Consider the following 15,831-nt stretch of genomic DNA (forward strand, 5'->3'; position numbering starts at 1 on the left):
TTTTATTTCATCAGTGAAGTCTACACAGTCTTATTTCTTTCTTCAAGCCAAGATAAGGATGTCCTGGTAGCTCAGTTCTTGTTTTGGTCTCAAGATTGTTGTACAACAAATGAGACTGTTCACTCCTAATAAATTTCACCTGTTTTGCTCCTAGGGTGAACAGTCACATTTTTCATTTGCTATCAGACACTAATAAAAGTTGAATGATATTTGTAATACCTTATTTTCTTTCAGTCAAGGCATAGAAGCAATGATTTAATTTTAATCTTCCAGTTTTCCCCTTCAGAAAGCTGTTTCCATCTTTGCTTCGATTCAAAAAGTAATCTTATTATTTTCATACAGAGCATATTTTATTATGAAGTTTTTATCTCTGAAATCTGTAACATTTTATTACTCTACTAGGGACAGGTGTTGATGGTATACTTCTTTTTTCCATGCAGCAATCTGTTATAGGGGATGTTTTTCCCGTGTCAGGAATTGCCATTGATAAAATACAAAAAATTCACAAGAACTGGCACTGAAATTTTTGAATGGAAAAGTCAGCCTATGTACTCTGCTTTTAACTGGTTTAATTTAAATCTTGTGAATTTCATTTACTTTGTAGTGACTGTGTGGCGAGATCCTGTCAAGTTTAAATCTGTGCTTTAGAAATAGAACCATGTTAGGGTACAGTAGGAGCTCTTCAAACTTCTCTTCAAGACCAAGCTTCATACCTTACCAACCACAAGTCACTATGTACAGGCAGACACGCAGGGAAACCAAAAAATTGATTGCTGACTATGCGGATAGATTGCATTCATTACTTTCCTGTGGTTAAGAGAAGTTTCTTTTGTATTTAATAACCACAGTAATTAATTTGGAATTCAAAATACCGATGGAATACAAAATCATAACCAAGAGAAAAATTGAAGCATATTGTTTCTGTCAACTGAGATGGTTTTTCTTCCATATTATGCTTGACAGTAGTTTATATCTTTTGCCAGACTGCTGCCAAAATTCTTTTAAGACCTTTCCACTTTTCATTGTTGGAAGAGATCATAAGTGTTGGATACAAAAAAGTAATCTTCCCATATGCCTTATAGTATTTAATTCAGGAAAATTCAAGTTCTGACTCTATTTTTGCAATGTTTACTGTCTTGATGAAGCAATCCTATCAGGTTCCTAATATGAACATCCCATATCATTATTTAGGAGGAATCAATTTGAGGAAGGTTTTTTTATTAATTGGCCTTTTTTTATCAGTTTGGCCTCAAACTGATAGTGCTATGGGTAGCATAAGGGAGCTAATTTGTTTAAATAGAAGTTGAAGAGATAGGGAAAATTAAGACTTGTTTCTTTTGCAGAACAGAAAGAGAAGCCAGTGTGTTGTTTCAGTTAATAAAATTCTATTTAACACCTAAATGCAGGTAAAATAATGCTAATGGAAAGAGTGGACAATGGTCCCTAGAAAGAAGAGGTTCTTTTCTACTTTGCCGAAAATTACTGTTTACCCATTACAGCTAGCCCCTCCATTACTTTACAGGATATTAATAGTTTACCACCACTTGTGGTTTTCTTAATTAACATGTCTTTTTAGTACATGGCTTTAAAGAAAGGATTTATTTTCTCATGAAAAAAAGAAATCTTTTCTTTTCTATGATACCTGTTTCTACCTGTGTTACATGTTAAAATGCAGTAAAATATGTACATATAGACAAATTTACATAATTATTTAGCACCTTGCATGTTGCTTTTATAAAAAAGCCATCCATGCACATGCTCAAAACCCTGTCACACCTGGGGCACGAGCATTTCGGTCAAATGAATATTTGTGTATCATTAATATAAGAGAGGCTGTGTGTCTATGCATATTCATCTAGCTCTCTAAGCAGCCCATATTGGTAAAAAATTCAGATAATTTTGTGTCTTTTACTTAAGAGTCCCTTCATTTATTCTTGAAGGATTTTGTCACTAACCCGCTTTCACCTGTGACAGCCACAGGTAAATCTCAGATTAAAATTTATGTTCCAATCTAAAATGGATCCTTTCTAATATCGCCTGAAGCTGCTTAGCTTATGAATTTTGTGGTGTGTTAGGATACTCTTCAGTGATAAGAAAAGAGTAGAGATTAGATATGTTCCAAGCTGTGTGTATCTTCTCTCAAAGAGCTGAGAAAAGCAGTCTCTAAAGGAATGTTTCTTTTTTTTTTCCTCATGAATTGATAGTGGCATATTTCTTTCTTACCAAGGTGACAGCACGTATGAGATGTAAAGACTAGTTTGCTCAGGCAATTACCCCTTGTTGATAGCCGATTACTTCCTCTGTCAAACTTGAAAATAACTTGTTGGTATGTAAGTTACTGCTGTTCTGGAGATGCAGTAGTTTAGTCTCCTGTATCCTTTATGAGCGCATTTATTTTAATCTGTTTGGATGGCTTTTTTTATGCACCCCCTTTTAATATAACAAAGGAGTGTATTTGCACACATAAGAGAAAAATTATTTTATATATTGCAGAAGAGCATGCCTTGTGTGGGAAATCATATCCCATGCTCTTTTTCCATGCAAAGAATGTAACATTCATTTTCTATAGCAGTGGCCCAAATTATTTTTCTAAATAAATATTTCATCTCAGTGAGTTACAAACAGTATCATTTATACTTGTGAACAGTGTCTGAGAAAAAAGTGATCACACACAATTTGTCTATGAAATTGTACCACAGAAAATCAAGACTTGATTTCTTTTGGGCTCATTGCTTACTTTTATTTCTTTTTTTCTTTTCTTTTATGAGGTGTTTTGTTGCTTTTTGGGGGAGGGGGAGTTACTTTAAAAACTTTATAATAAAGCATGCATTTTATGGAGTATCTAATGAATGGGATATTTTGCAGAAAAATCAGTTACCATAAATTAAAAAATACCTGCCAAACAAAATGCTTATTGTATACTTTCACATGAAAACAGAAATGAAAGTGAAAATTACCCCTCTTTCCACTGGGCAGCTTTCTGAATGTAAAGATATTTAAATTTTTCTTCAACTATCTAGAGTTCAGGATTCATTTTGCTGAAGTATATGGAGCCATTTCCATGGAAAGTTGCTATTTTACCTGTGTGGCAGACACTGACCTAAATAAGAAACAAAAGTTTGCCTCATAACAGTTTACATATTTTGGGTCAATATACAATTATAACATCATTGATTAATGTATAAACATCAAAACTACCACAGTACATAGTTAAATACAGTAATTATTTTTAAAATTGCCATATAAGGACATTTTCACTTCCTGCTTAAAAATTAAGAGCCTTCCTTGATGCATGTAAATAGCCCACATCAAAATTAACAATACTTTTGTCAACATTACAACTTTTTAGAGTAGCAAATAAAGTGTTATTGCACATGCTATGGGGCAATTATGGCTAAATATTTTCTTTTCTAGTAACCTCACTATGTTTGTGGACACAACCTTTTTGCATGTGTCACCTGACTCATGTTCTGTTTGCTTAGTACTGACATCACTTCTACTGGTATAATTTTTCATGCTCTTAAACAAAATCAGAATTTTTTTGCACAGCATGGTTAGAAAACATGTGCCAAATTAGACTTTGCATCCATGTTCCTCTGCTCTCTGGTGAAGTTTGCTCTGCCTTTAGTGTCTTTTGCTTGCAGAAGTTACATTTATTTTCCAATGATATGTCACATTCTTCTGAGATGTATTGTGGTTGATCTGTGATTCAATGGTCATATACTGTGCTTTGGAGATACAATAGTCCCCATGATTTGTCTTTTTCTTCCCGATGCTGCTGATGCATGTCCTCCATTACTGGTTTGTCCTGATTGTGAGGTGAAAAAAAAAATTACATCTGTGAGCACATCTAGTTATATCTATTTTTGTTGATAAGAATACTAGCTACTTCCCTGCATCAAAATAACCTGTTGATATTAGTTGATTCTATGCAATGTCAGCTGCTCTATTTAATTAAAAGGCTCTGCATCTTTTCCTAAGAATTCACATGTAATGGTATCAAGAAGTAAACAGTTTCTATGAAAAGCTGTAGCCTGAATTTTTTAAGATTCAAAAAACTGCATACATTTTTTCTAATATTTCTCTACATTTTAACTTTTTGCTAGAACAGCCATACAGAAGTGACAAAATATCAGAAGACAAGTACGCTTTGTGCTTGTGACTTAATCAAGCCTGGAAAGTAACTGAAATTCACATGCAAAGTTTTTCTCATTCTTTGGCACGTTGTTAAGAATAAAGAAATTTAACCAACTGCAGAAGTCCTTACAAAATCATTTAATGCTAATTTGATATTTATGTGAAACCAGGAGAATTCCAAATACCAGAAAAATTCTTGCATCCATGACAGAGGTGTACAAGGGAAGAGTAAATATTAGAAGAAAAATCCAGTTCTCATGGGTACTTTTTTCTGAAATATCAAAAGAAAAAATGGGTAAATCCTACCAAAGGGAGCAAAGTTTCTTGCTTGAACAGGAACAGCACTGAAATGGCAATTCACATCTGAAAGGCAAATTGGTGTCAGGCTGAAACCAAGGTGGACTAGATTTTAAAGAGTGGTTACCAAGAATGATTGATGTTCCCTTCACAGTAGGGCAATGTGTAACAAAAAAACCACCAAAACTATTTATCACATTAAAATCCATGTGAGTTTGAATACAAATGCAGGAATCTTCCAGAGTAAATTCTGTACTCGATGCTGTCTTGTGGAAGACTATCTTACCAAGGACACTAAAGTTGCAACTGCAGATTTGAAACAGAAAAATATCAGAAAAACAGAACTGTTGAGGTGCTTTAATTTTTAAAGGTTATTTTCCAAGTCTGTTATAGGCCACATATTCCCTTTTTGTGCAAAATCCCATGGAAAGGTAAACATAGGCGCTGTGTACTTATACAGCACTTAAAAAGTTGATACACCAATCCCTTTGGACTAGAAGGCTCATGTCTCTGGAAGACTGAGAGACAGTATTTTTAATATAATATGGTGTCCCAATTAAATCAAGTGATCCCTCTTTGTTCATTCAGTTGCACTCAATTCAATTGGCGTAAACAACTTCCAGCCCAGTGGTGAGATCTCACCTTGCACTTTTTGCCCTCCCTGACTTGTTCAAAGCATTTGAGAAAGATAGAAGCCACAGATGGGAGCTTCTGCTCAGCAGAACAGTGGTGGCTTACAGCAGAGATCACACAAGATGCTGGCAGCATTATGCTATGGGAAGCATGACACAGCGAACAGATGAACTTCACAGTTTTTCACAGCTTTTCCAGTACCACATCTACTTGAGTGAAGCAAAACTTCCATATAATCAGCTATCCAGAATCTAGCATTTGTCACATGCTGAACAAACCCCTGCTTCAATGGTGGTGAATCACAATTCTGAATAAAAAAGGCCTTTTTCATGTCCTCCTGTGTAAGAATAGGTTTATATGTCTCTAAATTGTTTGTGAATCCTCTAGCTGCTTGTTCAGTGCTGTAGGCAAGAAACAGCCAGAATATGAGAATAACTAGGGCCTGAATGTTTGTGAATAATCTATCAAAGATATTTGTTTGAAATTTTCTCCATTGATATGGTTATCTTGCATTCAATAAAGGCATTTTAAAAGCAATATTGCTTTACTAATCATATTAAGTAAGACAATCACCTTGCCTTCTTTCTGTTAAAAAGTGAATAGATCTCCCTCACATCAACTACAAATATTTGTGTGTGTGTGTTTGCTTAATAGTCCTATGAGTAACAATGCAATACAGGATATGGTTACAATTCACACAATATTTTAAATACTATTTTTGCACCTCTGTGTGATACTTTAATAAAGTTCTGTACCCTGGAGATTCTCGGTCACTGGGAAACAAATAAAAAGCTACAAAATAAAAAGTCTCTAGATGTATGAGTGTTTTATAAATCAGTGATGGGTTTTACGCTTTCCTGCTATGTGTCAGACCAGCACGAGTGTCTGCAAAGAAGTCCGCAAAGCTGCAAATAGACGATGAATATGCCTCTGGCAAAGCAGTTGGGTCTGGGGTGGGTGACAAACTCAATGTAATCACAATATGTGAAATGAGAATACTTTTTCTTTTCCTTGAGAACACTTGCCACCTATACAGAAAACACTCAAGTCTTCTTTTATGATTTTCACCAGTCAACTACTCATGAAAAAGATTGTTTTCCAAGAAAAACTTTTATTAGCTTGATCTCCAATATGGGACCACCTTCCTACATGGTGAATATTATTACTGATGGCATAGATAATTGAAGCATGGGAGAAACTTCCATTTCATCTGCAAGTATACATTTAACCTCACAGTGTCAAGTGCACTTCATTTACATAGAGAGAACATGAGTGTGTATTCCAGTACACTCAAAACAGCAACTTCTAGATATCACTGAGAGGACATTAAAGCTTGTCCTCTTTGCATTTGTGTTTACAGATTTTTGTCTTCTGTCAGTAGCCAATTTGTACTATACAAGCATCCAGCAAAGTCAGACCCTGGTCACTTTGAATGGGCTGAGCTCCATGAGTTCCTCAGAGAAAGCTAAGTGCATTTGCTGAGCTCATGAAGACACCAGAGATCAGCAGGTGTAGCCATCAAGTTGAAATAACATGCTATTATGAGATAAATTTTAAAAACACTCCTTCTTTTTTGAGAGAAATCAGAAGGGTTCACAGCTGTTAAGCCTCAGTAAGTCTAAAATACAGAATTGTATCAAGACGTGCTCTCACTTCAAAAATGTAAACTGGAATCATCATCCAGATCAAAATTCTTCTTTGGACTAGCAAGAACATTCCAAGATTAATGGAGATGTCAAAACATCAGACTTGGAGGAAAACTGTACTTGTAATATTCTTTTTGGTGTTTAAAGGTTAGTGTTTTGGGGATCACTGCACTTCAGACCCATCCAAATAAATACTTCACCCTTCTCTTTTAATTAACATGGAGGTAAGATTTTTCATGCTTTCAAGAATTTTCATCAAGGGTGTAAATACACTGGTCATGGTCTCCCTCAATTCCTTACGAACAGAGTGTTTAAAGGGGTAATATGCCATACCTGTGGCTCAGGTTCTTCGAAGACTCAATTGGCTCATTTTCGAAGACTCAATTGATTATTACTCATAGAATTATTTAATTATTAATTATTACTCATACATAAGTGTTTCCCACTGTATGAAGCTGGTGCAGAACACCCACCTCTACTCATAAGTACCACTGTACACTGGATTGAGAAAGGTTAAATGGAATTTTGTTTCTCTGCTACTGATAGGCTGCATGGTCCTCTTCTAGCCACTTTAGTCTTGTATGTGCCACACCAATCTAAACTAGAAAGCTGCTGTAACAGCTGCAACATACTTTGCTAGGCATTGTTTTAGATTCTCCAACCCGTGGTTGTGAAACCACAAAGTGAGTAAATCTTGCAAGATTTCTTAATGTGTTTGATGCAATTGTGACTACAGAATAGCAGGTTGTTTACAAATATTGTATCCATGATTGCATATGAATATTTTTTAAAAAACCCTCAGCATTTATGTGTATGTAAATATATCAACCTATTTATGTAGCCATATACATACAATTAGGGCCACTAAACTGGATATTCAACTCATTGTATATACATCAGAAATTAAAGCAAATAGCCTACTACTCTGTGTAGTTCTCTTTCCCATTCAAAACAAGCCTCATGATGAAGGCAATACTTAGCTAATTAATGGTGGTTTGTCCTTGTTGCCAGTTTTAACCTACAGCATTGTCTTCAGCAGTATATCAAGATCAGAAAAATATTGACAGATGCATTGTGACAATCCTCATGCAAATCATATTACAGTCATCCTAACACTAATTTTACTAAAGTAAAGATAATGATTCTTAATAATAGCTAAGCAAAAACATTATAGCACATTACTAGCAGGTATGGAGGGCTCCTATGGCTCATTTATAACAATGTAAAGCTGCAGAGCTCTTATCTTTATCAGAACCATTTTCTCTTGTTTGTGATTTGTGACACCAGCAAACAAAACAACCTTGGCACCAGCAGCAGTTCAGGATCAATGTGGGTGTTAATGACATTGTGAGTAGATAAATACAAGGGCAGGAATCCAAATCCCACAACAGCCCTCTTGCAGTTAATGCCATCTCTGCAAATGGCATATTCTTGGAGTTAGTCCAGGAGCCGTGGTCACAAGATGAACTTTCCCTGACTTTGCAATGCATTAACATCCAGCACACCCTGGCATCCGCAACCCTTGCTTATGAATCACTCAGAGGCCCCTACATATATTTTCCAAATAAGTGTCAGCAAACATGTTCTGTACTAAAGAGTACAATTGTTTAACACTTTGTCAGGCAGTTACCAAGGGTTGTATCAACACATGAGGATGTGTATTTTATAATTTGCTTGGAATAGATTTTTGACCCCTGCACCAATGAGCAGGTTGCAGGCTGAGTACTACTTGCTTTCTGAAAGGCAGTATGATATCACAAGGTCAGTTTACTGTCATTTTTTTCCTTAATAAAAAATAAATTTAAAAAAATTAAGGGGCATTTAAAATATTTTGACAATGTGACCCACAATTTTCTATTAATGCTGTGTTTGTCTAAGCCCCTCTGCATTGATATGCATGGACCATGTAGTCATTCAGTGCTGTCTCACTTGGGGGTGGGAAATAAGGCCAGTGGGACTTCTCCAAGGTCTTTCACAGATAGACTGCATCTAGCTATTGATTAAACATTTGGATAGATAATCAACACAGCTAAGCCCTTTTAATCTGCCATGTGCTGTATAAAAATATTTCAAAAAAGAGAAGGAGCCACAAGGAGACAATTTTCATTTTTAAATTCAACATAAAAATATACCTTAGTAGAAAATAAGGACATAGCAAATATTGTGAAATTAGACTTGATCCCTGGTTCAAATATCAAACCACAAGCCTTGAGGTGTTAGGCAATGGTTGGGCTATTTAACTCCACCAAGTTTTACCTGTAGCAATGATGGACTACATGTTCATGAAGAAAGAATTTTCACTATTTTTTCATGCATTGGAGAGTAGCAATGCTAAATTCCTATTTCTTCAGTAGGTGAATATTTTTTCCAGATTCTCAATTCTACCACATCTATGAGATAGGATAGGTTTGAGAGTGTCAGGAGAGACAGCCTGTATTGTACAGGATTCGTGAAATTGTATCAGAATTTCTTTGTAATTTACATTAGTTCTTGCTGGGATGCCAGTAAAAGAAGCACAAAAAAACTCACCAAACACCTGGAATGCTGCAATAGTTATTTTACTACTATCCCTACTGTATAATCTTCACCTGCACCATGTACTTTCACTGTTTGTCCTCCTAAGCCACAAGAATCAGAGAGTGTTATTCTTTACTTCAGTAATGTCTCAGAATTGCATTGGCTTCAAAGGGTCCAGAGGATTTATACCAGCTGGAGTGGGGCTTTTGGTACGTGGGAGATGCAAAGCATTCCCCATACTTGTTACTGGCTCTCTACAAGATGAGAATCAGCAGAGATTAACATCAGCTGGTGAATATCAGCTGAACACCAGTTGCTCAGAGGGAGGATCACACGTCCCTTTCCTACCTGTATGGTGTTTATAACATCACATCTGTGAACCCAGTCATTGCATTAAGGATTTCTTACAACTGTAAATGCCAGCTTCTACTCCTCATTAACCATTTCAAAACAGTGTATAACTCTGTAAATACACTCTGCTTCAGGTACACCTTCAGGGATTCACTTCTTTGCACCCATGAAGACTGCCTTTAGTTTGAAAACTGGGGATACAGCACCAGAGGCTCTGTAAATTGTCATAACTGAAAAGAAGGTTAATAGAGTAGGGGAACAAAGCAAAATTCCAAACTAAATAAGTAAAGGTATGGCTACAAACCTATTTAAACTATTTTAACTGATAGACTGACTAAAACGTCTCACACATAATATATTAAGCACTAATATATTAAGTCTCACACATAATATATTAAGCACTTTACACTCTGAAAAGTGTCTTATAATGCAGCAGTTCAATTAGTGAACTAATAATATGTGTAGAAAGGTACTGGGAAAAGACGGAGTAAGAAAATAGCTATTTCATTACTGTGGTTTTTCTATAACAGTACTGTTTAGGGAGCAAACTAAGTTGTATACCATAGAAAAATTTAACCCAAATAGTCTTGGGCTGTAATTTTCTCTCCTTAGTGTAGTGGTGGCCATGCATCTGTACAGCACATCTCTCTTCCATTATTCCTGTAATAGTGAAGTTCATTGAAAAAACATGACAAATTATTTATAGCACCCACAGATAAAATTGAAAACAAATTAGTAACTATGTTGTGTAAATTATAATTATAGTTTTAATTGGTTAAAATGAATGTGTAATAAAAATCTGAAAGGATGGGTAAACAGAAAGTGAGTTTCAGTTTTGAGTCAATACTGATGATACATTCATAATTCTCTTTCCCTTTTTTCTTCTAATTATACATAGCAAAGAATCATTTAATATTAATAAAATATAAATAATGCAATTTTTTTTAAGTTGGAATCTTTTTTATGATTGGGTTAAAAGAAAATGTCTCACTAATATTTGTTTGCAGTATTAATGTTTGCTAACTCCAATTCCTTACTCAAAATAAATTGACATTCTTCATATTGGCATTCTTCATTGTCACAGGCAAATATAACTGGAAAACAAGAAAAAAAAATCACATTTTTATTCATGGGCTCTGGCTACTCATAAAACAGTAATTCACCACAAAACAGGTCCTAACTTCTTTCCCCTCATTCAAAGATCCACTCAATCTTTCTAAGAGCAAACAAATTTAGAAAGTAACCACTCCCCAATAGCTCCATTTCACAGAATAATTAATTAATGAGGACAGCCATAAGTCTTGGAGTAGAGATGGGCCATGTCACCAGCAACTGGAGGATAACCACCTTTCTACTAGGCTTGACTCATCAAGACTTTTAGAGACTTTTGAGGGCTCTGGGCCTCCTTAGCAAAGTCGCATGCCCCAGTGCACCCGGCTGGGCGTACCAATGGTCCGACGGCAATCTACTGCAAAATTAAGCATTATTTTTCAATTTTTAGTCCCACTGTCTCACAGCACCTATTGTTCATGTTGTGGAAACACCACAACAGAGGTCAAAAGGAGTGCGCCAGAGGAAGTAACCCTGCTCACAAAAAATACCATTTAACTATGGAATTACAAACTTAGCACATGTCAAGAAAGAGTAAGGAAATTAACAAAGAGAGAAGAAGCAACTGCCAGTTATCTTGGAGGGAAAAAAGTAATATTTTTAGCACTGTAAACATGGTCTCAGCCTAATGGCATGTGCAATAATATCATTTCTATAACTTCTTTTTTGGCAACTTGTTACAAAGTTTTCCTTGTGAATAATTCGTGTGTGTGAATGTGCAGTCAACTAAACCCTGAGTGTGTGATTGCAAAATTGTCTGTATGGCAATGTATAAAAAATTAATCATTTAAATATCTTTTGTGAAAAATATCATGATTGTTATTGAGCACTAGGAAGCTCTTTGTATGACCATGTTTTAAATTGGTATGTCATTGATGTCTATTTAATGCTCTTTGCCACTGTCTATGAAGTAAGGAAGTTTTATATGGTTCCAGAAGTGGAAAGATTTACATAATAACCATTAAAGAAATACACGAATGTGAGTTTAGAGACTGGAATTCAAACATTTGTCTTTTGATGGTTTTCCCCCTAAACTGAACTTTTATTAACTCAGCTAGTGATATTATTATCAGCTACTGATATGAGAATGTTGTTCAGCCTTTGAATATCTTTCATTTTACCACTTTTAGTGCATCTTTAATATTTAACATTCATCTTATTATAGACGGAGAGCGTGAGATGCATGCGTGGTTTCTACACAGTTTTAAAGTTCAATGCACAGTCACAATTCTGAGGGGAGATTTCACACATTTATGAAAAACAAGGCATTTTTGCAGTAAAGTTACAAAGTGTGAAAGAATTCTTGTTTTATCTGCCTTACTTATCATGTTTATGAGTTATTTTGCCTGGAAGTAAATTGACAAGTTGTCAATGAACAATAGACACTGCTTCAGCTAGGCTTTTCACAGATTTGGATGCCTTTGGGCAAAAGGGCTAAATCTGTAGTTTGCAATCTAGCATATGGAGTACTGAAAAAAGTGTCAATGGGGTGAGAGACATTTAGTGAGAAATTCATATGGCTGCTGATCCCTAACCAATTCATTTGGTCTGGGGTTTATGAATTCATGTATAAATGCTCTATCCTTGCAGTTAGATTTCAATTTACATATAATGACCCAATTCCATTTATTCCTGCTCTACTGCTGATCTGCTCAAAATAAATACTTTTATTTTCACCGCAATCAATGACACCTGCATCACTAATAATAAGGCTTTCTTTAGAACAGTCTAATATAGAGTTTCTCCAAATTCCACCTTTTTGTTACAAGAACTGTATATTATCCTCTAACACAAATCTTGATATCTTTGTCCCTACCCACATTGTTAGCACACCCTCTTGAGGTGTTGATCATATTGTACAATTTACAATAAAATTATTTTGAATGCACATACTGTAGTAGGGGAAACATCACTGTCATTTCCTTTATGTGATATTGTATTTCTCAAGGGACCTCTATGCACAGGGGTTAAAAAATGTAGCATCAAAAGATTATTCAGTTTCCACATACTCTATAAAAAACAATTGTATGTAGTAAAACAATAAAGGGAAAGCTCAGAATTTCTCTCTTTTGGGGTAAGGTCTGCCTTCTCTTTACCTTTCTGACTACTGAAGCTATGCAGAACCCATAAAACACACTCTTTACCTGGCCAGAAATAAATTCATATTATTTTAGACCTTTGTTACCCATACACTCATCAAGGTATTTTTAAAATAAACTGTAAGAAGTGCTGAACTGTTTTGCTAGGAAGTATTTAACCATTTATGTAGTTTAGGAGCATTATTGTTGGCAATTAGCATAAGAAATAATACTATGAGCAGTGAAAATTATGATAAATGAATGACAAAAGGACACTAAATTAGACTGGTTATCACACTTAATAAAGGGATAACTGTGCTACTTACTTGATGTCAGTATTGTACTTGTGACAAAAAAGGACAATTGTAGGCTATTGTTGTTATTATCATGGCCAAAGGAAGTACAACTCAAGCAAGGAAGGATATGAATTATAAATACATCACATCATGTAATGCACTAGTCAACCTGAGGAAAATAATGAATGCATTATATTTTAATGACTTACAAACTGTTCAATTATTAATGATCATAAAGACTATTGTGGTTACTCTATTGAAATACTATTTCGATTTTAATTATCTGTATGCAGCAATGAAGCATGTTTTCCGAGATCCACAATTTACACACCAGTTTTGCCTTATGGAGAAACAGAGAGATTATGATCAATTCTATTCTTAAATGACTTATTTAAATTCAAGAAAGTTTAAAAAAATTATCACAAAAAAAATTCCAGAAAAGCTTTTCCTGGATGTTGTCTATCTTGTGCCAGCTACAAAAACAATGTATTTCCAAAGCTGTAATAGTTGCAGAACACCAGGCTGCCTTTCAAGCAGTCTGTCTCTTCACTCTGCCTTTTCACTTTAGTGAAAATTTTACTGATCATAAAATGAAGCACCATATTTCTTCCAAAAAATGTTGAATCACTGTCAGTAAAAGAGAAGAGAGGAAACATGAAACCTCATTTTCAAAATTTGGCTAGATTTAAGATAGAGAGTCATCCTTAAAGTAGATGGATGCGTACGGTAGTTGCTGTGAATGTCCTCACTGATTCTCTGGGTTAAAAGCCTATTTTCCCCTTCAATTCTTTTTTTCTGCTGTGCTGTGGCAGTGCTGAATACTTCTGCAAACAATACAAACTAGCAAACAAAAAAGAAAAGTTCCTGACTTTAAGAGAGAAAAACACCAACATTGTGAAAAGTCTGAGATGGTCAGTGTAATTACTTTTCATGCTATCCAAGATCTGAGCCATGATTGTAGTCCTGCTTGTTCATGAAGGGCTGAGAAAAAGTGAGCAAATCTTGGAACCTGACAAGGATCAGCTAAAGTAGGGAAGCCCCACTGAGGGTCTGACATGCCATATCTCAAGAGCCAGAGAACCACAAGGGTTTTCCTGCCCCATCAGCACAATTATCTCATGGGAAGATAGCCTCTTCCAAACCTGGGAGAGTGTTGCTCCCCCAAGCAGCAATAAATTGAAGCTACGTGTTTAAGCAGCTCCTAACATATCAGATTCTCCCAGCTTGCTTTCCTTTCAAGAGCTCCAACTTTCCCATCTATTTAGGATGCTACTTTGCAGCTGATACAATTTGCAGATTGGTGCAATTATGCAAAGTGAGCAGCTTTATGATTTTGCAGCAACCTACTAGCTGCAGAAATTTAGAAAATGCTTCTTATGTGTTGTCTAATAATGTCTATTAATGACCAGATTTATCTTATGTGTTATGGCTATTAATAGCCATTCTACTTTAATTCATTCCTATTTGAGACTTCATACCTTGGTTTCCTGTAGAAGCTTAGTAGTAGTGACGAAAAAACTGTCAAACATAAACTCGGTAGGTAGAAAGTTTTGTGGAAAAGTACTCTGCTTATGCAGCCATGACTGAAGGAAAGTCCTGGGGTAAGACTGAGCTGTACATAATGGTTCCTGAGTTCACCACTGAGCCTCAACAGAACCTGGAAGCCTTCAGCAGGCAACCAGGCGAGGAGGGGGCAGTTCCAGGAGCAACCCAGGGTAATTTCAAGAGCTCCAAGGAGCACAAGCAACTTGGAGTGCCATGAACCCACAATACCTCCTCTGTTAAGGGGAAGAGAAGGGTAATTGTAGCAGGAAATTCCCACCTGAGGGGAATGAAGGGCCTGCTCTGCAGACTGGACCCAACCCACAGGGAAGTCTGCTGTCTCCAAGGCGTGAGATAAGGGACATTACTGGAAAACTCTCTAGGCTAGTAAGGTCCTCTGATTACTATCTGCTCTTTGTTATTCAAACTGGCATCAACAAAATAACAACTAGAAGTTGAAAGGGAATCAGAACAGACATCAGGGCTCTGGGGTGATTTGTAGAGGATCAGGAGCACAGGTGGTGATTTCATCAATTTTTTCAGTAACAACAAATAATAGCAAAACTAATAGGCAGATCCATCAGATCAATGCATGGCTCGAAGAGTGGTATCAGCGGGGAAAAAAATGGGACTTCTTGACCATGGGACATTCTACTGCACATCTGGTCCTCTGACATGCGACAGGATGCACCTAATCTCAGAGGAGAAAAAGAGCTCTAGCACAGGAGCTTGTTGACAGTGCTTTTAACTAGCTTGGCAGGAGGAAAGGGACAAAACCACCCTCAGCAGTGAAGACAATGGGATGCTGTGTCAATACCTTAGGAAATGGGCACTAATGGGACCCCTCAATCTGCTTCAAGAGGTGTTGGCTACAATGCACCACACATGAAATGTTTCTGCAATAAAGCATAGAACATGAGGAACACACAAGAGGAGCTCAAGGCCTTTGCTGCGTCCCAGAGATTTGATATCACTGGAATAAGTGAACCCTGTTGGAATGAGTCCTGTGACTGGAGTGCCCTGTTGGATGGTTCCAGGCTCTGCAGCAGGGATAGGCAGGGCAGAAGAGACTGGGGGGTGGCACTGTATGTAACAGAATGGTTAGGATGTATGGAGCTCACAGTTGGCAATGGCACCAGTGAGACCCTCTGAGTAAGAACCAAGGGGCAAACAAATAATGATGAAGTCATCATGGGAGTCTACTACAGACCTCCCTGGCAGGAC

This window comes from Agelaius phoeniceus, chromosome Z (genome assembly GCF_051311805.1).
Source record: "Agelaius phoeniceus isolate bAgePho1 chromosome Z, bAgePho1.hap1, whole genome shotgun sequence".
Taxonomy (NCBI): domain Eukaryota; kingdom Metazoa; phylum Chordata; class Aves; order Passeriformes; family Icteridae; genus Agelaius; species Agelaius phoeniceus.